General features: G+C 43.0%; 1 protein-coding gene across 9 annotated transcripts in view; it reads right to left on the reverse strand.

Moving 5' to 3' along the window:
• The window catches only part of LOC137331588 (beta-galactoside alpha-2,6-sialyltransferase 1-like), a 156,726-nt gene that overhangs the window by 91,017 nt on the left and 38,265 nt on the right, over positions 1–27,444 (reverse strand). For 7 of the 9 annotated variants that reach the window (XM_067995480.1, XM_067995475.1, XM_067995483.1 and 4 more), the window contains one exon: positions 12,589–12,654. The exons of the other annotated variants lie outside the window; for them this stretch is intronic. The gene's annotated coding sequence lies outside the window, so the exon portion shown is untranslated. The remainder of the gene's footprint in view (positions 1–12,588; positions 12,655–27,444) is intronic. 9 annotated transcript variants of the gene reach the window in all.

The raw sequence follows: 27,444 nt of genomic DNA on the forward strand, positions 1-27,444 counted from the left end.
TGCGTGCTCTGAACCCGGCAGCACCGGCGCCCTGCGTGCTCCGAACTCAGCAGTGTCGGCGCCCTGCGTGCTCTGAACTTGGCAGCATCGGCACCCTGCGCACTCTGAACTCGGCAACATCAGCGCCGTTCATTCTCTGAAATCAGCAGTGTTAGCGCTGTGCATTCTCTGGATTTGGTAGCGTTAGCACTGTCTGTTCTCTGAAATTAGCAGTGTTAGCACTGTGCCTTGTCTGAACGCTGTAGCCTGCCTGACAATGACTGGATCAAATTATACATTCTAGAGAACTTGAATTACTCTGCAGCAGACGGGATCAAATTACACCACAGTGGTGGCAGTAGACCCAGCCAAACTTAAAAGCAGACAAAGCACGCCAGTATTTACACGACGTTGTTGAATTGCAAATATGTAACTCCAGGACAACCTTGAGGAAGTTTGCTATGTTGCTCAGGGAAATCTGAAAAAGGATACAGACAGATAAAATATAGGTATGACCCATCTCTATTCAATGGAATAATAAAGGACTGAATCATATTACTGCTTATTCCCATTTCAGTGTTTCAGGATGTAACAGCACCAAATCTTCAGCTAAGTAGAAATGTGAACTGACTATCGAAAATGGTTGTGTTTACTCTGTCAGTCTCAAACTTTCTCAAGGAGAGCTCGAGGTTTAGATTTTGTAATGCAGGCAAATTCTAGCCGAAATCTAAAATGTGTGTGTATTTGTGTTTTCAGTACTATTAAGATGTATTTACGATTTCGGCTGGATATTGTTGCTCGAAGTGTCTGTTCGATACATTCAGTAGCGGAATGACATGTTAAATTATGAGTGCTCTGCAAAATGTACATTTTTTCCCTTTATATAAAAAGCTAAATATTTTACAAGGGCACACAATGGCCCAGAAATTGCTGGAAAAATAATGGCGAGTTCAAATGCTCGTCATTAGTTCAAAAAAATCCAGCAATTTGTGGCAAAGAAGAGATACATCATGAGTTCAGGATTCTCCACAAATTGCTGGAAGGTTAGCCTTGCAAAAAACTAAAAATTTGCAACCTCGCTGTGAGCCTCCCCATTGAAATTAAATTCATGACATCAAATTGCTGGATTTGTGCCATAAATGCAAATTAATCTCGCTGCAGCCTTTTGGGGCTGGTAATTCATGTCGTAAGGACCCTGTTAATGACGTGATTTATGGTCCTGACATGAAACTCAACCTTGGAGGCCCAGAAAGGGAACAAATGAAGCTGTGGCGTCTCACTCAAACAGGTAGTGAATTGTTCCCAGAGGTCTTGGCAGTATTTATGTGCCAGTCTTGCCATCCACAATCCTGTTAGTGTCGGAAGGCAATAATTTTCAGGATACAAAGCTGTTTTGACATTAAGAAATGCAAATTAGATTTCTTTCAGAAAATAATTTTGGGATTATAGTGTCTGAGTAAGAAAGTTTGTACATTTCGCACACCTACCCTGCCATTCACTCATTAACTTCCCAAGGAAAAATACAACAATTCCCAAATAATGTCCTCTTCTTCTGGTACTTTTTCATTTTTTTCCTTACTTTTCCTTTCTGTCTCTTTTTTCCTTCTCTATTTCTTTATCTGTCTCTAATTTGACTCTAATTCACTCTATTTCTTTCTCCGTCATTCACTCTGTTCCTTTCTCTATACTTTTATTTAATTGGTTAAGGAAATAGACCATTGGGCACGACGTTCATGAGGTCCCAAATGTGATGCTGACATTATCAATTCGCATTTCCAGCAATTTGCGGCATGAATATAGTGCGATCTGAAGAGTGAGGAAAAAAGTTCAATTCACATGGCCCGCCGCAAGATGTCCCGTTCCAGCAATTTCTGGGCCATTAATTTAAATCACAATTTTTTTAAACTAGAAAAAAAATTTATGGAGATGATTCTTGATCATATTAAGACTGTTTTTCAAAAAACAAATTGAAATTTTTTAAAATATATATATATATATATATCTTTCCATGACTGAACTTACTAGCCATAAATACCAGGAAGGTGTCATGCGGGTGACACAGGCAGGTCTGCATTTAATGCCCATCCCTAGTTGCCCTGAGAATGTAATGGTGGTTATTTTATAACTGAGTGTATTGCGAGGTCACTTCTAGAGAACATTAAAAGTCAATCATATATTGTGGGACTTGAGTCATTTGCAGGCCAGATGAGATAGAGCTAATTTCAGCCAAAGCAGCAACAGGGGCACTAAAATTAACCCAAGTCTGGAAGAGGGCAAAAGCTAGGAGTTGCACTTCTAGGGTAGGGGAGGAAGGAAAATGGCAGCATTAACTGGAGGGGGAGGATGAGGGACAGTGCTAGCATGAACTGGGAGTGTGATGTACCAGCTTGAATTGAGGGAGTTGAAAACAGAAGAAAATTTCCTACTCGAACAGAGGGAAATGGTAGCGGGGGGGAGGGGGAGGGGGGGGGGGAGGGAGGCGAGGAGAAGAGTGCCAGCTTGATTGAGGGTGAAAGATGAGTACCAGCCTTAACTGGGTTGGAGGGGCAGAAAAGTGCCAGGTTGAATTCAGAGGGGGAAAGGGAGAAGATGTCAGTATTAACTGGGTAAATTAGAGGAGAAGAGTGTTTCTGTGAAAGGGTCAGGTGTTGAATGCGTTGCAGTGCCTCTGTGAACTGGTGTGGGGAGCTTGGATGTGAGGGAGTGACTATTATGTTTACTTTTGGGGAAGTAATAGTCTGTTTAATGTCAATTTTTTAAACACAGTTGTCTTTATCAATCATGGTTATGTTGCAGATCACTGAACATATTAAGAGCTGCTATACTTACATGAAATTACTAACCAGTACAGGTCAGTCTATCAAATGTATTTTTCACATACTAAAAAGCAAAATCCCCAGTACTTGCATTCTATTTTGCAACATAACAGTGATAGACACAACAATTTCTGCCTTTATTTTATTTCTGTATGTATTTTAAATAGCTAGAGTTAAAATGGAGACTGCTCCTTCTTCATTAAGTTTCAAAATGGAAGACAGGAGACGTTTACTTGCAGATCGACTGTCTCCTGTCTTCCATTTGGAACAAGATAAAGATGCTTTTATGGCTAACAAACGGGGATAAAAATGTAATTTTCAGTAAGGTGTCAAACAAGCAGATAAGGAATCCAGCAGTTGCATTCCTTCCTGTAAGTTCCTGCCTTAAAACAGGCTGAGGCCTTGAAGTAAAACCTTTAATGATGGTATTAAAAAACAATTCAACAAGTAAATTTTATCTTGTTATTATGAAATCTGCAATTTATTAAATCTTTAGTTTTTCATTTAAAATTTTATTTTCAACATTAGAAATGTCAGTTACTGAGAAAAAAGACTTTTTTTTCAAAAGCCATTTTGATGGTGTTGGTAGGTTCTCTTAACTGGTTATTCAGAACTCATAAGTCCTTCGTAGTTTCTCATTGACAGGTTTTTTAAAGCTGATTTCCTTGCTTTTGATTTTATTTATTTGTTTCCTACCTCTTCACATCTATTCTCCTCAGGGTTCCCAACCCTGAGATTGTACTGAATTGTACTGAGTGTCCAGGAATTGAAGATTAATCTCCAGGTTAGTGCTGCGAGCAACCCAAGAGAAAAAGCATTGGGGCATTGAAAAAATTGTTTTTTTTTCTTTGAACACTTCAATTTATTAAAAGAAATTAAAGATAGTATTAAATCAAAGAAAGAGGCACATAAAGTTACCAGAAAAATTAGAAAGCCTGAGGATTGGGAGCATTTTAGAATTCAGCAAAGGAAGACCAAGGGCCCGATATTACCATGGCAGTGGGTTCGCGGCGGGTGAAATCAGTCTGCCCCGCGCGCAATTGCAGGCTGATTGGATCCACTTACTTGTTCTTCCGGGTTCCCCACTGCTAAGCTGCGCGGTGGGCAGACTGCGCATGCGCAGTAAGGTCTGTCAGCTGGAGGAGCTCTATTTAAAGGGGCAGTCCTCCACTGACTGATGCTGCAAGAATAGGGGGAAGGCTGCTCCCAGGTTTAATGATGCCTCACTCCAGCTCTTATTGGATAGGGTGAGGAGGAGGGGGAGGACAGAGATCTTCCCCCCGGCGGGCGGGCGGAAGCGGCCTGTCTATGCCACCAAGAAGGCCTGGCTCAAGGTGGCAGAGGAGGTCACCTGCACCACCAACATATCGCGCACCTGCATACAGTGCAGGAGGCGCTGCAATGACCTAAGTAGGTCAGACAAAGTGAGTACTCTTACTCATTCCCCTACACTCTGTCTGCCACATCACCGCCCCCACCCCACATCTCCTTCTGCACAGCCAACACTACTCTGTCACATCACTCCTCACACCCACTCAAACCTCATCCTCATCTTACCTGCACTTACTCACCTCACCAGTACTCATCCCGCCACTACCACTCAACCCAATCCTCATACAATCTCATAACTCTATCTCATACTCACCCTCTCATGCATCTCTTTCATAGTCAGCCTCACTCAACCTGCCACTACCTGTGCTGCAGCCACAGGGCATGCATCACATATGTGCAGTAGGAGGCGTAAGGCAAACGTGTCGTGAGCATGAAGGGGATGCACAAGGGTGTTTGAGGGTTTGTCATGGTTTTTACTTATATTTAATTTCTGATCAACTCACATTACATATTATATTGGCACCACTACTGCCACGTCTTTGTGAATCTTGTCTGGTTTGTGCAATAATGCCCTTTCCTGAGGATCACAATGAAGACCCACAACTGATGCCACCCATTGTGTCACTGCAGAGTGGGTGCAGGTGTATTTGCAGGGCTCTTTTGTACAGACGACTGAGAGACGTCGGCGATGTCCCCGGTGGCACCCTGGAAGGATGCGGAGGAGAAGTTGTTGAGGGCAGTGGTGACTTTGACAGCGACAGGTAAGAAGATGGTGCTCGGGCCAGCCGGGAGGAGCTCGGCATGAAGGAGGCTGCAGATGTCCACGACTACATGTCGAGTGACTCTGAGCCTCCCTGTGCACTGCTGCTCAGAGAGGTCCAGGAAGCTGAGCCTCGGTCTGTGGACCCTGTGGCGAGGGTAGTGCCCTCTGCGACACCTCTCTCTCTGCCTTTGCCCTCCCTCCTGCTGTGCAGGTGGATGTGTCACAGCCCTGTTTTGTGGAGCTCCACGTGTCAGAGGTGGACGGCGTGGCCGGTGAGGCTGGTGATGCTGTTCGCCCTCCGAGGAGGTCATGACTGCAGCTACGGCGGCCCCCATCCAGAAGATGTACATCTGAGGGGGTCTGCAAGGTAGGTACATGTGTCTGGACACCGGGGTAAGTGTGCAAGTTTGTGCATTTTATTGTTAGAAGGAGGGTGGTGGAGGCCAAACTTTGTCCAAAGTGACAGAGTGGCCTCCTGCAATGAGTGAGGGTCTCCCCCCCACCCACCTGTCAAATGGACCTTTGCAGCTGCCACAGGCTGATGGCTGCAACACGTCCATTTGAACTGGGAGTGTTTCCCCCTGTACGGGAAACAGTCCCAGTTGTTTGCAAAATCCCACCCCTCCTGAAATACCTAAATAAATACCTTAAGTGGCACCTCGCTGGCTTTAATTGCCAGCAGGAGTCCCACATGCGGGGGCTGCGCACGCATGTCAGCGCATCATTGGGGAACCCAGAAATAGGGCGGGTTGGAGCCGGGCTCCTGACCCGCCCTGGGAATCCCCGATTTTCATCCGATCGCGGGTGCTAAAATCGAGCCCCAAAAAATTGATAAAGAGAGAGAAAATAGAATATGAGAGTAAACTAGCGAGAAACATAAAAAAGGACTGTAAAAGCTTCTTTAGGTATGTAAAAAGTAAAAGACTGGCAAAGGCAAATGTAGGTCCCTTACAAATAGAGACGGGAGAATTTATAATGGGGAATAAGGAATTGGCAGAGAAATTAAACAAATACTTTGTGTTTGTCTTCATGGAAGAAGATACAAAAAACCTCACAGAAATACGAGAGAACCAAGCGTCCAGCGAGAATGAAGAACTGAAAGAAATTAGTATTCGTAAAAATGGTACTAGAGAAATTAATGGGACTGAAAGTTGATAAATCCCAAGGACCTGATGATCGACATCTCAGGGTTTTGAAAGAGGTGGCTATAGAGATAATGGATGCATTAGTTGTCATCTTCCAAAATTCTATAGATTCTGGAATGGTTCCTGCAGATTGGAGGGTAGCAAATGTAACCCCACTTTTTAAGAAAGGAGGGAGAGAGAAAACAGGGAACTACACCTGTTAGCCTCACATCAGTAGTAGGGAAAATTGTAGGATCTATTATAAAGGATGTGATAACAGGATACTTAGAAAATAATAATAGGATTTGGCAGAGTCAACATGGATTTATGAAAGGGAAATCATGTTTGACAAAGCTATTGGAGTTACATAAGAACATAAGAACATAAAAAATTGGAGCAGGAGTAGGCCAATCGGCCCCTCGAGCCTGCTCCGCCATTCAATAAGATCATGGCTGATCTGATCCCAACCACAAATCTAAAGAACACAAGAAGTCGGAGCAGGACCCGGCCACATAGCCCCTGGGCCCTCTCCGCCACCCACAGGGCATTGACCGATCCGAACTCAGCTTCATGTCCAATTTCCTGCCCGCTCCCCATAACCCCTAATTCCCTTTACTTCTAGGAAACTGTCTATTTCTGTTTTAAATTCTTTGAGGATGTAACGAGTAGAATAGATAAGAGGGAACCAGTGGATGTGGTGTATTTGGATTTTCAGAAGGCTTTCGATAAGGTCCCACACAGGAGGTTGGTGAACAAAGTTAGAGCACATGGAATTGAGGGTAATATACTGGCATGGATTGAGAATTGGTTAACAGACAGAAAACAGAGAGTAGGAATAAACAGGTTTTTTTCAGGTTGGTAGACTGTGACTAGTGGGGTACGGCAGGGATCGGTGCTTGGGCCCCAGCTAGTCACAATCTATATCAATGATTTGGATGAGGGGACCAAATGTAATATTTCCAAGTTTGCTGATGACACAAAACAAGGTGGGAATGTGAGTTGTGAGGAGAATGCAAAGAGGCTTCACGGGGATATAGACAGGCTAAGTGAGTGGGCAAGAACATGGCAGATGGAATATAATGTAGAAAAATGTGAAGTTATCCACTTTGATAGGAAAAACAGAAATGCAGAGTATTTTTTAAATGGTGAGAGATTGGGAAATGGTGATGTTTATAGGGACCTGGGTGTCCTTGTACATGAGTCACTGGATTGTAAAATTGTTTACAATTGTCAACCCCAGTCCATCACCGGCATCTCCACATCATGAGTTACTGAAAGCTAACAAGCAGGTGCAGCAAGCAATTAGGAAGGCAAATGATATGTTGGCCTTTATTACAAGAGGATTTGATTACAGGAGTAAAGATGTCTTACTGCAATTATATCGGGCCATGGTAAGACCGCACCTGGATTATTGTGTACAATTCTGGTCTCCTTACATAAGAAAGGATATATTTGCCATAGAGGGAATGCAACGAAGGTTCACCAGACTGATTCCTGGGATGAGGAGAGATTGAGTAGACTAGGCCCTGTATTCTCGATAGTTTAGAAGAATGAGAGGTGATCTCATTGAAACATACAAAATTCTTTCAGGGCTCGACAGGGTAGACGCAAGGAGGATGTTTAAAACGAGTACTTTAAGACTCCACATTTTTAAAAGTTAATTTTTAGTTGTTTGGCAGTCATGAAGACCTACCGAGCTTAATTACCAATAACCTGCTCACCGATGCGCAGTTTGGGTTCCGCCAGGACCACTCGGCTCCAGGCCTCATTACAGCCTTGGTCCAAACATGGACAAAAGAGCTGAATTCCAGAGGTGAGGTGAGAGTGACTGCCCTTGACATCAAGGCAGCATTTGACCGAGTGTGGCACCAAGGAGCCCTCGTAAAATTGAAGTCAATGGGAATCAGGGGGAAAACTCTCCAAACTAAAACATAGTTTAGACTTGGTATTTTCAAGTGTATCTGCTCTGTGGCGTAATTAGTTACTTTCCAGCTGGGCAGATAAGCAAGTTGACGCTTTTTCAATGATTTCTCTGATTGCAGCGTGCGATGGCCCTTTAGTTCGAAGCTGTCATATCACCGGTGAACCACTAGGAGCAAGTTCCGGATTTCCGCGTTTCACTGCGAACGCATGTTACATTGTTCCTTCCATTCATCACAAAAAAAGCAAAGCGCTGTTCAGCTCCTGCATTATTTTGGGAGCGATTTCTGGCCCATTAATATGTATATTTTTTTATTCGTTCATGGGATGTGGGAGTCGCTGGTGAGGCCAGCATTTATTGCCCATCCCTAATTGTCCTTGAGAAGGTGGTGGTGAGCCACCTTCTTGAACCACTGCAGTCCGTGTGGAGAAGGTTCTCCCACAGTGCTGTTAGGAAGGGAGTTCCAGGATTTTGACTGAGCGACGATGAAGGAACGGAGATATATTTCCAAGTCGGAATGGTGTGTGACTTGGAGGGGAACGTGCAGGTGGTGTTGTTCACATGTGCCTGCTGCTCTTGTCTTTCTAGGTGGTAGAGGTCGCGTGTTTGGGAGGTGCTGTCGAAGAAGCCTTGGTGAGTTGCTGCAGTGCATCCTGTGGATGGTGCACACTGCAGCCACAGTGCGCCAGTGGTGAAGGGAGTGAATGTATAGGGTGGTGGATGGGGTGCCAATCAAGCGGGCTGCTTTGTCCTGGATAGTGTCGAGCCTCTTGAGTGTTGTTGAAGCTGCACTCATCCAGGCAAGTGGAGAGTATTCCATCACATTCCTGACTTGTAACTTGTAGATGGTGGAAAGGCTTTGGGGAGTCAGGAGGTGAGTCATTCGCCGCAGAATACCCAGCCTCTGACCTGCTCTTGTAGCCACAGCATTTATATGGCTGGTCCAGTTAAGTTTCTGGTCAATGGTGACCCCCAGGATGTTGATGGTGGGGGAATTCGGTGATGGTAATGCCATTGAATGTCAAGGGGTGGTGTTTAGACTCTCTCTTGTTGGAGATGGTCATTGTCTGGCACTTGCCACTTATCAGCCCAAGCCTGGATGTTGTCCAGGTCTTGCTGCATGCAGGCTCGGACTGTTTCATTATCTGAGGGGTTGAGAATGGAACTGAACACTGTGCAATCATCAGCAAACATCCCCATTTCTGACCTTATGATGGAGGGAAGGTCATTGATGAAGCAGCTGAAGATGGTTGGGCCAAGGACACTGTCCTGAGGAACTCCTGCAGCAATGTCCTGGGGCTGAGAAGATTGGCCTCCAACAACCACTACCATCTTCCTTTGTGCTCGGTAGGACTCCAGCCACTGGAGAGTTTTCCCCCTGATTCCCATTGACTTCAATTTTACGAGGGCTCCTTGGTGCCACACTCGGTCAAATGCTACCATGATGTCAAGGGCGGTCACTCTCACTTCACCTCTGGAATTCAGCTCTTTTGTCCATGTTTGGACCAAGGCTGTAATGAGGTCTAGATCCGAGTTGTCCTGGTGGAACCCAAACTGCGCATCGGTGAGCAGGTTATTGGTAAGTGCCGCTTGATAGCACTTTCGACGACACCTCCCATCACTTTGCTGATAATTGAGAGTAATGATGGGGCGGTAATTGGCCGGATTGTATTTGTCCTGCTTTTTGTGGACAGGACATACCTGGGCAATTTTCCACATTGTTGGGTAGATGCCAGTGTTGTAGCTGTACTGGAACAGCTTGGCTAGAGGCGCGGCTAGTTCTGGAGCACAAGTCTTCAGCACTACAGCCGGGATGTTGTCGGGGCCCATGGCCTTTGCTGTATCCAGTGCATTGAATCGAATTGGCTAGATACTGGCTTCTGTGACGGTGGGGATATCGGGAGGAGGCCGAGATGGATCATCCACTTGGTACTTCTGGCTGAAGATGGTTGCAAATGCTTCAAGGCTTGTCTTTTGCACTCCGCCATCATTGAGGATGGGGATGTTTACAAAGCCGCCTCCTCCTCCCATTAGTTGTTTAATTGTCCACCACCATTCAGGACTGGATGTGGCAGGACTGCAGAGCTTTGATCTGATCCGTTGGTTGTTTAATCGCTTAGCTCTGTCTATAGCATGTTGCTTCCTTTGTTTAGCATGCATGTCGTCCTGAGTTGTAGCTTCACCAGATTGGCACCTCATTTTTAGGTACGCTTGGTCCTGCTCCTGGCCTGCCCTTTTACACTCTTCATTGAACCAGAGTTGATTCCCTGGCTTGTTGGTAATGGTAGAGTGAGGAATATGCCAGGCCATGAGGTTACATATTGTGCTGGAACACAATTCTGGTGCTGCTGATGGCCCACAATGCCTTATGGATGCCCAGTTTTGAGCTGCTAGATCTGTTCTGAATCTATCCCATTTAGCACGGTGGTAGTGCCACACAACACATTGGATGGTGTCCTCAGTGTGAAGACGGGACTTCGTCTCCACAAGGACTGTGCGGTGGTCACTCCTACCAATACTGTCATGGACAGATGCATTTGCGACAGGTAGATTGGTGAGGACGAGGTCAAGTAAGTTTCTCCCTCGTGTTGGTTTGCTCACCACCTGCCGCAGGCCCAGTCTAGCACCTATGTCCTTCGGGACTCGGCCAGCTCTGTCAGCAGTGATGCTACCGAGCCACTCTTGGTGATGGACATTGAAGTCCCCCACCCAGAGTACATTTTGTGCCCTTGCTACCCTCAGTGCTTCCTCCAAGTGGTGTTCAACATGGAGGAGGACTGATTCATCAGCTGAGGGAGGGTGGTAGGTGGTAATCAGCAGGAGGTTTCCTTGCCCATGTTTGGACCTGATGCCATGAGGTTTCATGGGGTCCAGAGTTAATGTTAAGGACTCCCAGGGCCACTCCCTCCTGACTGTATATCACTGTACCGCCACCTCTGGTCGGTCTGTCCTGCCGGTGGGACAGGACATACCCAGGGATGGTGATGGAAGAGTCTGGGATGTTGGCTGAAAGGTATGATTCTGTGAGTATAGCTATGTCAGGCTGTTGCTTGACTAGTCTGTGGGATAGCTCTCCCAATTTTGGTACAAGTCCCCAGATGTTAGTCAGGAGGACTTTGCAGGGTTGACTGGGCTTGGGTTGCATTTGTCGTGTCCAGTGCCTAGTGGTCCGATGCTGGGTGGTCCATCCGGTTATATTCTTATTATGACTTTTTTTAGCGAGATTGTACAACTGGAGTGGCTTGCTAGGCTATTTCAGAGGGCAATTAAGAATCAACCACATTGCTGTGGGTCTGGAGTCACCTATAGGCCAGACTGGGTAAGGATGGCAGGTTTCCTTCCCTAAAGGCCATTAAATGTGAACCAGATGGGTTTTTACGACAATCCGGTAGTTTCATGGTCACCATTACTGATACTAGTATTTTAATTCCAGTTTTTATTTAATTAATTCATTAAATTCCCCAGCTGCTGTAGCAGGATTATGAACTCGTGACTCCAAATTATTAGGCTAGGCCTCTGGATTACTGGTCCAGAAACATAACCACTATACTACCGTACCCCTAGCATAAATAGCATAGATATAAACATAGGTACACAAATAAACTTCATTTTTAAGAAAACTTTTTTTTCTTTATACCCAGAAGTTCTTGTGAAGGTTTATTTTCTTCAAGCCTGGTTGTAGCCACGTTTTGGAACTAAATAGGATGTTCCCTGTTGTCAGAGTATTAACTGGCATTATTCATGTTACTGCACTTCTGCAACTACTAATATTTGGAAACAAAATAGCAAATGGGGTTGAAGTGGTGATGGGCTTTATTCAATGTAAAGAATTATATTTAGGATTTTACTAGTGTTCCACTATGATACACGAGGCAGACTTTATTCGATTACATTGCCAGGTTACTTTTTTCAGTTTATTGATGAGCTCACGGTGGAGGTTTCTGTTATTTTGCAATAAGTGGGAAGAGAGCCTGTGCCACCTGATTAGGGCAGTCAACATCCATGGATAAGTGGCAGTATTTATCAATAGGACTACAATGGACTACAGCCACCAGCCTGGAGGCAAACAGTCAAGGTCAGCTAAGAGCGCAAATTTTATTTTCCTTTGTTCCTGCAAACCACATTTCATGTACAGTACTCAAGGTTTTTTAAATAAAATAATCGCACTATGTTTATTTCCAACGTACCCATTTTTTGAAAGGGTCAGAATAAATGGTTAACTTCCCTTTTAAAATAGCGCTCAGAGGAAAGTCATATGACGACATTATGTATTTGTCTGCTATTATCACGAGCAGTAATTAAACAGAAAAAAATGCAAGATGACTCCTTAGGCAAAAGAGTTAAACAGAAATTAGAAAGTGGACAAAGACAGTTACAGCAATAAAGCCAAGTTTTTGTTTAACAATGTGATTAGTGGCAGAGATGAACTACTGATTAGATAAACTATTCAAATACGCTGTTGCAATCTGAGTTAATAAGTTTAATTATAAACAGTCAATAGCGTTTTCTTTTTAAAGAACATAATTCTTGACTAAAACCTTAGAAAAGATCAGTTTGTACAGTACCATTCGCAGTCTGAGCAAGTTACAGTACATTGGCAATGGAACAATTAAAAAAAACACAGATTCAGAACGAAACTCTGGCAGTACTTACTTGAGAAACTGCTTCCCCATGTATTTCTGAAGATTGCTCCTAAAGTATTGTATACTCACTATCATTCTGCAAGTGACAAAACAAATGCAGAATTAGTGTATGAAACTCAAAATAATTGAACTTCTCTAGGCCAGACTGTAACCAGATCACTGCTTGTCTCGGTGAGGTTTAACGTCAGAACAGAGCAACAAAGAGAAGGGGGGAAAAAAACTATGCGTTTCTCGTATAATCATTCTTTAAAATGTTTGAAGTGGGTGGTAGGGAAAATATGTTAGTATAATCATAGTCGATTAAACGTGGATTCAGACAGGAAGTATTTTTTGATGGAATGTTACTTTCAAAGGTTAAAGTCACAAGTTTTGAAAAAGTGAAAATTAGCATTGGATTAAAAAGAGGAAGGAGCACAACAGGAATTAAAAAATTCTACCAGCAGTAGGATTTTGAAATAGAGTCCTTCCTTCAACTGATTTAGTTGATATTTAGTTTTATTTCCTCCCTCCTCTCCTGAAGGCACTGACTGCTGGGCTACAGTTCCATGAGCACTGAGTACCATCCTGTACCCCCAAAATGGCCATTATTTACACGTGAGTCTTGACAGTGAGTGTTGTCAGATGAGTCAACCATGGGGGTATCATAGCTGAGTCTAATCCTGTCCCCTCACACATACACACACAAACCCTAGCTATACTAAGAACAGAGACCAAATTAATTTCATTCACAATAACCAAAGTTACAATACACTTGGTTCTAGGACGAGCATCATACTGTTGTCTTTGTAAAACCGTTCCAAAAAATGAGAAAGTCCAAATTACCTGTTACAAATTCAGGTCTGCCATAGATACTTTTTCTGGTTCTGTGGTGACCGTTGCTCCTATAAGCAGTCTGAGTATTTTACTTTTATGGGTGTTGATTCAAACTGTTTGTACAACACTACAACATGGGCGTGTAGTAATACTACTGCCTTGTGATCTGAACCAGATATTTGTGTCTTTCACATATGTACTGCTTCAATCTCTCCAAAGGTCAACCAAGAAAATATTTGCTGAGGTGAGGCCTGATGTGACTTGATAAGTTGCTTTATTTCACAATAAGATGAACATACAGAATGGCAGTAATGATTGGACTCAATTCAAACAGTACAAGTTACTTTACTTAAAGAAGATGATTTCTAACTGTTCCTCCAGCATTTAGTCTTGGCAAAAGCCCTTGCAGCTTTCTCATTAAAAACCTCACCATCCTCTCAGCCTTCTTGTTTCAAAAGGTCTCTCTCTTCCAGACTTTATCCCAATTTCTGACATTTCATCTCTTGCTATTCATGGCTAGAAACAGGATCAAAGAGTTTCCAAATACACTGGGTGTAAGGTGTTTTCTAATTGCAGAAGCAATCTAAAAAATTGCCTATTACTTATAGTCTATGGGAAAACAATATCAACACCAGCTGAAAAATGATCAAAAGATCATGGGGTAGATTTTTGTCTTCATCACCTGGGCAGTAATCTGACAGAGCAGATTGCCCACCCTTTATAGAACCCACCCTTTATAGAACCCACCCAATTTTCATTCTGACAGATTACCACCCAAGCAGTGAAGATGAAATTCAACTCACATGAAATGTGACAGTACCATATTAAACAATAAGACTGGTATGAATTATAGCATCTTTATATATATCCCTGAAATGCTATTTTCCCATCACATTAATGAAAAACACTTTGGTCTAATGACACTGGGGATAAAACATTGCATTTCGACAAGTAGAGACAGATCAGCTTCTCGAAGCTGATCTGTCTCTACTTCATCAATGTACAGAACTCTTGATCTTGTGTGTAACCACATATTTACAGAGGTCTATTCAGTTGACACAAGTGCGAGGCGGAGCTGCCAGTATAGCTCAGCACAACCAGTTCCACATTGCTTCAAGCAGGTGCTAATAAAGAAAGTGCAGATTCAAATGTGATTAAATTGATATTCATCTCTTTAGTAAGATTTTTTTTTAAAGTAAGATTTGACATTGGTAGATAATAAAAGGCTGAACCTAAGGCAGAAATATGAGCAACATGGATACATGTCGAAGCGTTAAGTGCATATGTTTGGAGTCCCACCAATTTTTGAACTGGATAGTCCAGTTTCAGGGATCTCAATAACATTGAAAAATTAAAATGGGACAGAAAAAGTTCAGTTTTCCATGAAAGCAAACTCAACTCAATTGTAAATTCTTAAAAATGGGAAACCCGACCCCAACTCGCTGCAAAAGTGTCTACTTCCGGTTTAACCGGGGCGGGTTGTAGGAGGGGTGGAGGGGGGAGTCACCTGCTCTCGAGAGGCGGGTCAGTAATTTAAATATGTTAATGAGGCTGCGGGCCTCAGATTTTAGCAGCCATTAGAATTTAGAATTTAAATGAATTTAATTTAAATTAGAATTTAATGGCTGTAGGCCAGGTTCCCTGGGGCTCGGGAAATCCAGCAGCAGAAGGGAGGCGAGAATTGTCGGATCCAGGAAGTAAGTGCTTTTCTACCACTGCATGTGGGCCAGGAGGAGCAGGAGTGCTTCCCCCAACCCCCCATGCCCCCACCCTGCAATTGGCCAACCCCTTCGCGATTGGTCGACCCCCACTAACCCCGCCCCCCCCGGCCGCGATCGATCTCCCTCCGGTCCCTAGCTGCGGCCTTCTACCACAGGCCTTCCCACCCGGCAACCAGCCAGCTCTCAATCTGGCCAGCTACCAGGCGGGAAACAGAGAAAAAAAATTCAAATGAGCCCTACCATTACATTCAGCAGGACCTCCACCTTTCCCATATTTCCGAGTTTCCCGGACACGGACAGTCGCCCCCACTTCCTCTCCGCTTCCCTGTAAATATCCCCGTAAATATCATCTCTCTCCTCTTGAGTACCACTCTCCTGCAGCCCTGACACAAATGTGAAAGTACACCCGGCACCTCTGAGGGTATAGAATCCAATGGTAGCATTAGTAGTGCAGAAACGGAATGTGACGAGAATTTCACCTGACATCCATTCATAGACATCCATTCCAGCCTGATATTCCACTTGACCCTATGCGGAGCTCTCATCAATAGGTGGCTGGAATTTTGCAGGTATTTAAAGGTTTGCAGAAGCCTCCTAAGTGAAGCAGAACCAGGAAAAAGAACACTGTTACCTTGCTAGCTGATGTGACTGAAAACTTTGGCAATGTAACTAAACCAAATGGAGCAGCAGAGCTGCAGAACTGCAGGATTCTGTGATGTAGCTGTAAAAATGCTTCTGTCTGAGGGTTTTGTAAGAAGGGTGGTCCACATGGCCAACTTCCCAGAGGATACCTTTACCAGAGGAGAACAACGCGCAAAGCCTGAGAGTGAATGAAGTCTACAGTCATGGATCTAAATGAGAATGAGGTGTCAAGACTTGGAGAGCGCTGAGTAGGTAAGGTGACCCAAGTCCCCTAAAGCAAATAATGGGCCAGTTATGCATGCCATAAATAGGCCTAGAAATAGGTTTGCACCTGACTCCGCACGCGAACCCAGCGGTAAACATAAACTGCCGTGCCAAAACCGATGAGCAAGAGGTCCATGCAAAATTGATCAACCAGCGTACTGGTGACAGTAGTCATGCCCCAAGTGACAGTGTGCCACTCACAAAGAAGAAGATCGGCCAGCGAGGACGCCTGCACCGGATCTACCGTAAGTCTGGGAGGGAGGAGGCGGTCAATGAGTGGGTTGGGGGGCAGTGGCTCACAGTTTTAACATGGAGCCAGGAGGAAGACTTCTGTGCCTTTCGGCTCCATATACAGGTAAATACTTACCTTTTGTGAGGAAACATTCAACGGACCCTTTAAAGACCATTGGTTTGGCTACAGTGCGCCTGAGAAAACACAGCGCTTGCTGCGGTCAGTCGTGAACCAATTTCGGAAAGGGGCCTGAAATAAGTGTTAGGCCCCTGATTTGCATAGGTAATGGGCCTAACACCTGTTTCAGGCCGGTGCCCTAAACAATATGGCATGTCATATTGGACTTTTCAGCACCCGTTTGTCACTGCGCAATCCAATTTCAAGGGCCTGGTTTCATAAGTACTGTTTTCCCTTGCAAAAGCATACAACCTAATCGCTCTTTCAATGCCTTCCATGTATGGACATAAAACAGCAATGGACATAATAGTTCCTTCAAACTGCAATTCACTAACTACTCTCACTGTCTACCTTCAGCTGAGGGTTAGTACCCTGCTTCTCTTGTTATGCCCCTCACTCCCTAATCACTCATTCACTGTCATAACATTCAAGCACAACCACATACCACAAAGTACATTGCCATGCATGTATTGTTTCAACAGAGCAGTCCAGCCTTAAGTGTCGTTTGAACTATCTTTGTTGCAGCATTGGCCTCCTTGTACCTGTGCTCTGTCCAAGATTGTTGCCAAGGTGTCAGGAGTCAGGATAGCCCTCAAACCCCAGCAGCCAACCCTCCATTCATCTTTCCCCTTGAAATAGCAGGCGTATAGAGGATTGTTTTAATATGAAGGCATCATGGAGCTGTTGGAAAAGAGGCTATCCATCTTTGTTACTCACTGCTGCTGGTCAAAGACCAGCTGGACATTTATCAAGTGGAAGCCCTTTTGGTTGAGATAGAACACAGCACTGGGCCAAGATTGTCAAATGTGTGCAATCGTGACTCCCTGTACTCTGAGCAAGCAGTGGACCTGTAAAGTTAGGAGTCAACCTCCTCCACCAAGTGCAGGGTGAGGTATATCAAACCCAATTCCCATTCTCAATATCTTACAAGTTAAAACAGTCCACAACTTTTCAATGCAGCCGACTGCCTAGCATTGCAACTAAGCAGTCTGCAGACACTGCTGCAGTGCCCACCTGAATGAGCAAAGCAGTACACCTGCCTAATGGAAACTCTAGACAATGGCAAACTACAGCCTCAGAAGGGGATAATCCCTTCTTTAATCACTTAAATTTGTGTAGCCAGCACTCTAATGCACAGCAGCTAACTGCTCCCGCCAACAATTTTGATGTGCTCCCAAAGCAGAGATTAATCATGCACACTCCAAAAGTTACTGGTCACTAACGTACCAAAGTGCATCTCAACACTAAGAAACCCAGTCACTTCTACCCTTGGCTTTCACATTTATTTACAATTACATAATTTAGAAGATTCAAAGTAAAGATATTTGAACTTTATGAACACACACTGCTTTAAAAAATCTTTTGTATACTAACAACTGGCAGTATAAAGGCTGCGACCATTAATTCTGCTCTGTCACTTCTCACAGTTGCTTATCCGCTCAATGACCTATGCTGTAACGGCCAATGTATGATATCCAAAAGATTGTTGTACTGTGAATGGAAGTGAAATGCAGGCTAGAACAAAACAAAAACAGGGTGAAATGATTTGAACATGTGAACTTGTCCACTTTGGCAGGAGGAATAGAAAAGCAGTATATTATTTAAATGGAGAGAGATTGCAGAACTCTGAGGTACAGAGGGATCTGGGTGTCCTAATACATGAATCACAAAAAGTTAGTATGCAAGTACAGCAAGTGATTAGGAAGGCAAATGGAATGTTGTCATTTATTGCAAGGGGAATGGAATATAAAGGTAGAGATATTTTGCTACAGTTGTACGGGGCATTGGTGAGACCACATCTAGAATACTGTGTGCAGTTTTGGTCTCCTTATTTAAGAAAGGATATAATTACTTTACAGACTGTTCAGAGAAGGTTCACTCAACTGATTCCTGGGATGAGAGGGTTATCTTATGAGGAAAGGTTGGACAAGTTGGGCCTGTATACACTGAAGTTTAGAAGAATGAGAGGTGATCTTATTGAAACATATAAGATCCTGAGGGGACTTGAAGGGATAGATGCTGAGAGGATGTTTCCTCTTGTGGGAGAGACTAGAACTAGGGGCCACAGTTTAAAAATAAGGGGTCTCCCATTTAAGGCGGAGATGAGGAGAATTTTTTTCTCTGAGGGTCATGAGTCTCTGGAACTCCCTTCCCCAGAGAGCGGTGGAGGCAGGGTCATTGAATATTTTTACAGCTGAGTTAGGTAGATTCTTGATTAACAAGGGAGTCAAAGGTTATAGTAGGTAGACGGGAAAGTAGGGTTGAGGTGGCAATCAGATCAGCCATGATCTTATCAAATGGCAAAGCAGGCTCAACGGGCCGAATGGCCTACTCCTACTCCTTCGTATGTTCGTATAACCTTTGTAAAATCTACCAGCATATAGCAAATTATAAGCATCAGACTGAAATACAAGATGAGAAGACCTTGTGGAGCTAAAGCATAAACATGTATTGTGTTCTTTTCACCAGACTCATTCAGCTCAGATTTCCAAGATCAATACATGCATTGTTGATCCATTAAAGGTGAAAGTACGTAGGATTACTTGGGACATCTTATCTTTATTCTGCCTTTCAGTAAAATGGCTTTCAACACTTGGTTATTTAAGAATCTATTGAAATTGCTCCCATGTTTTGAACAATTGACGATCTGTCTGGCAAACAGATTTCATATGAATACCATCCTTTCAGCATTATTTATTCACTGAAGCCACCAAAGTACGCTAATGTTAGAACAATAATGAATTACTGATGTGAACAGCACTTTGTGTGGTAATGTTGATGATTTCAGTGGACATCAGGGTAGCAATAACTGGGAACCCAAATAGAATGAGGCAATGACTACCCGGAGCTTCTCCTGATTCAACTGAACATTTTTGTAAGTTACTTGTATTACCAAAGACAGCAACAAGCATAATCTTTACACCTACAGACAAACAAGAAACCACAAAGGCTGGAAATCTGAAATAGAAACACGTTTGCAATTTTTTAACCACGGTGGTTCTCCCGATCATCCACCATCACTTCAGTTTTAAGATCCGCAGAAACCTTGGAGAAGTGGCATTTGCTGACACAAATCAGTTCAAGCAAGCCCCCCACTGCACCACCCCGACCCCATCCAAGTCCCATTTATACCAAATCCGATGGCTAATGCACTGGACAGGACCTATTCCTCTTCGTGCATTTTCAGCGCTACCAATCCTGACAGTCACCTCAGGTTAAGCTGCTTATTGTGAGAATGGAATACAGAGGCAGCAATCGGAGCTGGTGGCATTGGAAGCCCATGAAGAGGAGTGGGGCCTGTCCACTGCATTAGCCACTGGACCCAGATTGGAGCAGTGAAAGGGGAGAATGCAAGGGTGGAGGGGGGGTGGAGAAAGAGAATGCAAGGAGGGAAAGAGAATTCAAGCAGCAAGGAATGCAAGTGGGAAGGCAAATGTAGGGTGGGAAGTCAGAGGAGGGCAAGGGAGTAGAATGCCAGCACAAGGTAAGGTGAGGAGGCAGCATCAAAATGAAATATATATATTGTTAAATGTATCCAGTCGATATGCTGCATGTGGGGAGAGCTGCATTGCAACAGAAGATACAGTGTGAGGAATATACCTATTTGCAGCAAGCAGTGAGAACTGTACTAGCTGCAGGCTACGGGAGTTAAAATTAACCCAAAAGCATCATTTTGAACTAAAAATTCATATTTTTTTCATGGGGGGTGGTGTGGGGAGGGAATGGCCCGAGGTCCCCCCAGAAATGCACCATCAATTGTGTTCCTTCAACATTTGGATTTTCTCTTCAGGATTTTTATTCCTCCAACATAAGTGAAGGAATGTTCCATATACCTCCCACTTAAGGTACAAACTGCATAGAACTACTTGTTTTCACATGTCAGAACCGTTCTTGAGTTGTCAGCTATTTAGGGATTTCCAGCTCTTACTACTTTTCTAGGCTGGCATGTTTGGTGTTTACATCTCTGGTATGTCACTAAAGAGCCTCACTGATCATATGTTAACAAAGCTGAAGCAACAGTACTAGAAATATGCTTTGAAGCATAAAATTCACTGGACCTAATATTACATTGTAAGATATTAGCATACGAATGCTTGACTCGTTCATATGAAATTCCTCTCATTATTGCTTCAACAGAGGTGTTAAATTCATGTAAAATACATAAGTTTTTGTGCAATCATTTGAGTTTTGACTTCTTGTTTGTACTTTGCAAAAATTGAACCCTCATTTCAACAATTAATCGTAGCCTACATGTGGTTGGCACAAGGCAGTTCAGAACTTAAGTACATGAAGTTGTTTTGTAAATTGTAAGTATGTGAGGTTGTTTGAAGTCTAACTTCTTAATATCTAGTTCTATTAGATAAAATCAAAAGCAAAATACTGCAGATGCTGGAAATCTGAAATAAAAACAGAAAATGCTGGAGAAGCTCAGCAAGTCAGGCAGCATCTGTGGAGAAAGAAACAGAGTTAATGTTTCAGGTTGAAGACCTTTTGTCAGAACTGGAAGATGTTAAAAGAGTTGAAATTTTTGAGCAAGTACAGAGCCAGGGAAAGGTGGGAAGGGAGGGGTGGGGAGGAAAGAACAAAGTTGTAAAGTGCCTAAACGAAAGAGGAGGTGCTGTTCCTCGAGCATACGTTGAGCTTCATTGGAACAGTGTAAGAGGCCGAGGACAGAGAGGTCAGAGTAGGAGTGGGAAGGGAAATTAAAATGGCAAGCGACCGGCAGGTCAGGGTCACGCTTGTGGGCAGAGCGGAAGTGTTTAGCAAAGCGATCACCCAGTCTGCGTTTGGTCTCCCCAATGTAGAGGAGACCGTATTGTGTGAAGCGAATACTGTATACTAAATTGAAAGAAGATAGAAGTTCTATTAGATAGAACATCCTATTCAAGGAACTAGCAGCTGCATTACTGATGAAAGACTGATTACTCCAGACAGTGTTTCTTTACTGAATCTCTGAGGCCTACAGAGGTGGCAAAAACAAAGGATAGATTTAGGTCAAGTCACGTCTTTGGACCTGATCACACAATCGTACTGCAATAGTCTTGAATCCTGTCTTCCTCTCTTCCCTCCCACCACCCCCCCCACCCCCCCACCCCATGTATAAATTATATACTGTTCCTGTGAAAGGAAGTGTCGGTTAAAAAAGTGCAATCAACTCAGCAATTTTTATTGCAAAAAATAAATTCAATATATAAACAATTAATCTTTTTTTTAACATGAAGAATTGTATTAACACAGACTGCTGACAGATTCGGAGAAATTCCTGTCTCCCTGGGATAAACAATTTTTTTTAACTCACACACTGTGTCACTGAAACAAACAGTAATGTTACAATGATAAAGCTACTGAAATATTCCAAGTACCTTTTACTGTAATTTCAAGCCTAAGTTAGAAATACTTAGAGATCAATTTAAATTAAATTTTCTGCACTTTCTGCAGCAATTGTGCCCTTTGGAACTCTCTTCCTAGATCACTCTGTCTTGCTCCCTCTCTCCTGGGCTTCTGAAGCTTCCTAATAATCTACCTCTTCAATAATGCTATCAGTCTCTGCCCTTACATTCCCTCACTTCCATGTGCAACTCTTTACTCTTTAAAGAGCTCAGAGATGCCTTTACATTAGAAGGGATACACAGATGCAAGTTGTTGTGGTTATTTTCTCTCCATTCTCTGTCCAATTTTTATTTTTAAACTTTAATTCTGATTTTTCCCGACTCCATCTATCTTTTTGAACCATATTCTTGTAAGGAAAGGGTTCATCAGACTCTTCTGACGTCTACTATATTATACCACCATTGATTTATCTTTGTATTGTAGTAATGTTACCTTTAGCATTTATTTGCTTTGCAGGGAAGTATGATTCAATTTTAATGTAGTGACCACTGAAGTTTTGAACTGATGACGCTACAACAATAGTCAGTTTCTGCATGAAGTAATCACCTGCATAATGAGGGAGCTTAATTAGAGACATGTCATTGCAGACTAGTTCCTAAGTTTCAGGGAGCTGTAATCACTTTTAATGGGGCAAGGACATTAGTTAGTCCCGCAAAAGTAAAACATCTGGGTAAACATTATCTTTTCAATTGCATGTACTATCGCACATACTATGTGCTTAATAAATCTATTACATTTGATCTCAACGTCTAAAAACCTTATTGATTTAAAACATCCTCTAACAATCTAATTTAAAAAGTTTTTTTTCCCCACTTGTTCTCTTCTTGCACCTGACTGTCCATTGAAGTGTCCAGAGGAATCATAGAGATAAGAATATATTGAAAGATATGCTTAAGTGTGTTTATTTTAATGTAAGAATCATTTTTGAAATTAGAAGTGTAGAAAGCTGATGAAAATTTTGATATTATCACCATTGATAGTTCACCTGTAGGTGGAAGACAGCAACATGATGGAGCAAAGTGAGTATAGAATATTTCCTAAAGATAGATCGATGAAACTAGATGGCGGTTGCATGATCATCAAGGGATGATATATTAGCTATCAAAAGGGTTGCTGTAGGAATAGAAGTAATATAGATTGAAATTTATAACAAGCAAACTAATATTTAGCAACTACTGTAGACACTTGCTTAAGATAAAGTAGGAAAGTAAGACAGACTGCAGGCATATTAACTTTTTCTGCATTTTTGAGCTTTCCCTTTAAGGCTTCCTATTAGAATTTATACCTTCCATTCTCAGTCCCAATTTTTGCCCCACCATTGTTAATCATCATTCTTATGATCTCCAAGTTTGGTTATATGCTGTGGAAGATTGACGTAACTAGAAAACTGTAGCATATGATACAAACACTTGATTTGATTTGTCTTTTTATACACTAAAGTGAAGACAATTTATTCAAAGGACTCAATGCTCAATTGCCCATTTGGCTGTTTACAAGAACAAGCTGCATTTATAAAGCGCCCCTCACATCAAAGAAAACATGTCAAAGCCTTTAATAAGGTGGACACTGAGCAGAAAAAAATAAATTGAGGGGAAAAGACTAAAGGCTTGATCAAAGGGACAGGCTTTTAGGAGGCTTTCAAAGCCATGTGGTTTTGGGAGAAAATTTTCAGAGGGCAGGGACATGACGACTGAATGATCAGCCTCAGATGATGGAGTAGAGGGAGCATGAAAAAAAGAGCAGTAATCTGGAGCTAGGGGAGCAGACGGTGCATATAACCAGGGAAGATCACTCAGATCGAGTGGAGCAAGGCCACTCAGATTTGAAGACGAGGGCAAAGATTTTTATATCGATTTACTGGGGCCCAGTGAACCTGTGGAACCCTGCTGGGGGTGGGGGCTGGGAGCTGGTGAGGTGATGGCTACGCGAGACTTTGTGCAAGAGAGGACACAGGCTGGAGATTACTCGATTAGCTGAAGTTTGTGAAGGGGGAAGGCTAGTGAGGAGAGAATTTTATAAATAAATCCTCGAGGTGATGAAGGTGTGGAAGAGGGTTTCTGCAGCAATGGAGAGGTGATAGAGATTATAATAGGCAATATTTTGGAGATGGAAGAATGCAGACTTGGTGGCAGACCAAATTTGGATTCAGTTATGATATAATCCCTTTAGGGTTATCATTGAAGTAGTGACTTGGTATTCTAGAAAGATGAAATCAAATGATGCGAAAGACCTTCTTCATCCAAACCCATCTTTTCATTTTGTAATCTTTTATCTTGTGAAAAAGGCTGATTAAAAAAAGATTTTAGTTATTCTATTTCACAAGATGAATACAGATAGGGAAGGCCATTTGGCCTATCCTAGCTTAACTGTCCAGAAAGGAAACCATACTATAGTCAAATGTACAGTAGCCTAATAGTTACAGTATAGGAGTAGCAGCCCAGAGGTTTGAGTTCAAATCCCACCATGTGCAGTTGTGAAACTGAGTTCAGTAAAACTAGTAAGATAGTTTTGACGCCAGATAAAATAACAATAAAAGCTGCTATTTTGTTGTAAAAATCCAACCGGTTCAATAATGTCCTTCAGGGAAGGGACCTGCCACCCCTACCCAGTCTGGGAAGCGTTACTGAGCCTGACCATGTGAAGGGATTGAGCTGGCATCGGTGGATTCAGAGATACCCTAGGATATATTGTCTTCACATTTACTTTAGCAGGCTAGTACCTGAGGGGACAGTTACATTTGGTGAGGCTGGTAAATCTGCTAGGTTTTGCATTGGCCCCATGATGAAACCAATCCCTAACATGGGTCTCATTGACAGAACTATTTTACCTAATTTAATTCCTTGTTTTTAATGATTGCCTCAGATTCTGCCCATCTCTGCTCATTTGAATTCATGGCATTAAGAGTCAACCACATAGTGTGGAACTAGAGTCACAATTAGGCAAGACTGGGTAGGGGTGACAGGTCCCTTCCTTGAAGGACATTATTAAACAGGTTGGATTTTTACAACAAAATGGCAGCTTTTATAGTCATATGCTGCTTATAGGACTTTGGTATGGACAAATTGGCTGTCGTGTTTTCCTACATAACGATAATCGCTACATTTCAAAAGTAACACATTGATTATGAAGAACTTTGGGAAGTCCTGATGCTAAATAAATGCACATCCTTTTAGTACATGGATTAAGATGTTCAACCACACAAGTATGTTAATCGCCCCTAGATACCGTTATTACTGATTCATAAAACATTGTTGCAATATTTGCTTGGGTATCAAAATACCTTGGATTTAATCATAGAAGTAGTGAAGATATTGTATAATTAGGTTTGTCAATAAGATTTTTAAAAAGAGCAAAGGAACTCAAAAGCATTGCATGATTCAATAATTACCATAATCATAGACAGCCAATGAGAAATTAGTTGCAATGATGGGATCACATCTGGAGTTCACCAGCATTCTATTTATTATGTTTCAACGCAAAAGATTAAAGAAAAAGAAAATCAGTGTAAAAATCTGTGAGTTGATGTACCCCATCCAGACCTCTAGGCATAATGTCATGGCATTCATGCACCACAAGAAACAAGATCATTGTTGTATGCTGCCTGCTCCACAACTTTGCCATCCAAAGAGGGGAGGCATTCAGTTCTTGCCATGGCAGATGGTGAGGTTGGCCTACACCTACACTGTTGCCCTGGTATCTGTGAAACATCACAACCATCCAACCCCTTTATCTGTCTCCTTAATTCCAAGAGGTAATGCTTACCTATTCTTAACTTTCACCCAACTTTGCTGCAGATCCGCCATAGCAATGGGTGGCACAGGAGGAAGATGATGATGAAGGTGAAGAGAATGATGAAGACCAGGCCACCCAGCAGTTGCAGCTACAGGATACTGCCTTCTCTCAGGACAACAGCACATGCCAGGCCTGTGGCCTTCCCTCTCAGAGCAGCACTCTAGTGGAACATGGGAGATGCCACCAGGCTGCTGAAGATCACCCCCAGAGGCACAGCTAGCAGCAATTCCATGCTCGGAACAAGCTGCCATGTGACTAGGGCTATTTCAGTCCCATGATCCTGATGAACAGCATAAGGAGCACACCACCTCCTGCAATCCAGGCCCTCACTTAGAAGGAACATAAGAACATAAGAAATAGGAGCAGGAATAGGCCATACAGCCCCTCGAGCCTGCTCTGCCATTCAATAAGATCATGGCTGATCTTCTACCTCAACCTCACTTTCCCCTCATCTCAGTCCTAAATGGCCGACCTCTTATCCTGAGACTATGACTGCTAGTTCTAGATTCTCCAGTCAGGGGAAGCAGCCTCTCAGCATCTACCCTGTCAAGCCCTCTCGGAATCTTATATTTTTCAAAGAGATCACCTCTCATTCTTCTAAACTCCAGAGAGTATAGGCCCTTTCTAGTCAATCTCTCCTCATAGGACAACCCTCTCATCTCAGGAATTAATCTAGTGAACCTTTGTTGCAGCCTCTTTAAGGCAAGGATATCCTTCCTGAGGGTAAGGAGACCAAAACTGTACACAATACTCCAGGCGTGGTCTCACCAAAGCCCTTTATAATTGCAGCAAGACTTCTGTACTCTTATACTCCAACCCCCTTCGAATAAAGGCTAACATACCATTTGCTTTCCTAATTGTTTGCTGTACCTGCATGTTAACTTTCTGTGATTCGTGTACAAGGACACCTAAATCCCTCTGAATACCAACATTTACTAGTCTCTCACCTTTTAAAATATATTCTGATTTTCTATTCTTCCTACCAAATTGGAGAGGTATGGGGGAGGTGGGCAGAGATTGGAGGTCGGGTGAAGTGTCGGAGGTAGGGAGGGGGCCAGCATTGGGGAGGGGGGGCGGGGGGGATAAAATCGGCCGATTGCTGGGTCATGTTCAGCCTGGAAGAAGCACTCCTGCTCCTCCAGGCCCACAAGCAGTGCAATAAAGGCACTCACCTCATGGATCCAGTTCTTCCCGCCTGTTTTCACCTGAAGTGAATCAGAAGCAATTGGATGCCCAAACAGGTAAGTTAAAGTTATTTAACTTTTTTAATGCACAGAAAATTAAGTACCTCAATTATTTCAAGGAGGTACATTGTCCCTTTAAGTATTGGCCTGCCGGCTTTAAGTGGGGGCTGGACTTCCGGGTGTCTGCTGCGCGTGCGGATCCAAACTCGCCTGGGTCAGACGTAGAAGTGGACACATTGGAGCCACCGCTCCAAAAATCCACCATTTTTACTGCCCACCCGCACCCAGCCCACCCGTTCTTGGGGGTTAAAATTACCCCCCTGATCCCTGCTGGTGTAGAGATGATTTTGTCTACCTATTTCCAGTCATACAATGGTAGAAATTCTTGTGCTGAAATTGGCATCGGAACCACAGTTTCGACAAGACAGCCTTTTACTCATTTCAAAAGGACCCAGACTTAAAAAGGAAAACAAGCACCATAAGCATTAGTTCACTTAGGCCAGGAATTTACTTCAAAAGAAAAATACAAAAAGACCATGACCACAAACATGTAAATCCTCAATGCAGGGACCCACCTATGTGTACAATTCTTTTTAAAATTAAAATAGTATGATTCATTGCATTTTAAGGCAAAGCAAATCCTGCAATTT

This window comes from Heptranchias perlo, chromosome 13, assembly GCF_035084215.1.
Source record: "Heptranchias perlo isolate sHepPer1 chromosome 13, sHepPer1.hap1, whole genome shotgun sequence".
NCBI classification, from domain to species: Eukaryota; Metazoa; Chordata; class Chondrichthyes; order Hexanchiformes; family Hexanchidae; genus Heptranchias; species Heptranchias perlo.